This window comes from Penaeus monodon, chromosome 32 (assembly GCF_015228065.2).
Source record: "Penaeus monodon isolate SGIC_2016 chromosome 32, NSTDA_Pmon_1, whole genome shotgun sequence".
NCBI classification, from domain to species: Eukaryota; Metazoa; Arthropoda; class Malacostraca; order Decapoda; family Penaeidae; genus Penaeus; species Penaeus monodon.
In genome coordinates this window covers 23,905,735-23,905,987 of record NC_051417.1, presented here as the reverse complement: position 1 = coordinate 23,905,987, position 253 = coordinate 23,905,735, and the positions used below count along the sequence as shown (strand labels likewise).

The window sequence follows — 253 nt, the reverse complement described above, 5'->3', positions numbered from 1 at the left end:
ATGTGATGTTTTGTGTTGTTGTTATTGTTCACAATGTCGTTCTGTGCTCTGTTGTAAATGTATTGTACAAATAATTATTTAATATATATACATTATTGTTTTTCCAAACTCTCGCATAACTCAGTTGAAATAGTATGGACAAAAAATCTACAAAAAGACAGGTGTTACTCGAGACAAAACAGCACAGGCAAACAGATGTACAAGCAAATAGTTCAACTTACTGTGTCTGCACATGTGAACATAAGTAAACCTT

General features: G+C 32.0%; 1 protein-coding gene across 21 annotated transcripts in view; it reads left to right on the top strand.

Moving 5' to 3' along the window:
- LOC119593731 (myoneurin-like) overlaps window positions 1–253 on the top strand; it is a 102,537-nt gene that overhangs the window by 39,871 nt on the left and 62,413 nt on the right. The window lies entirely within an intron of this gene.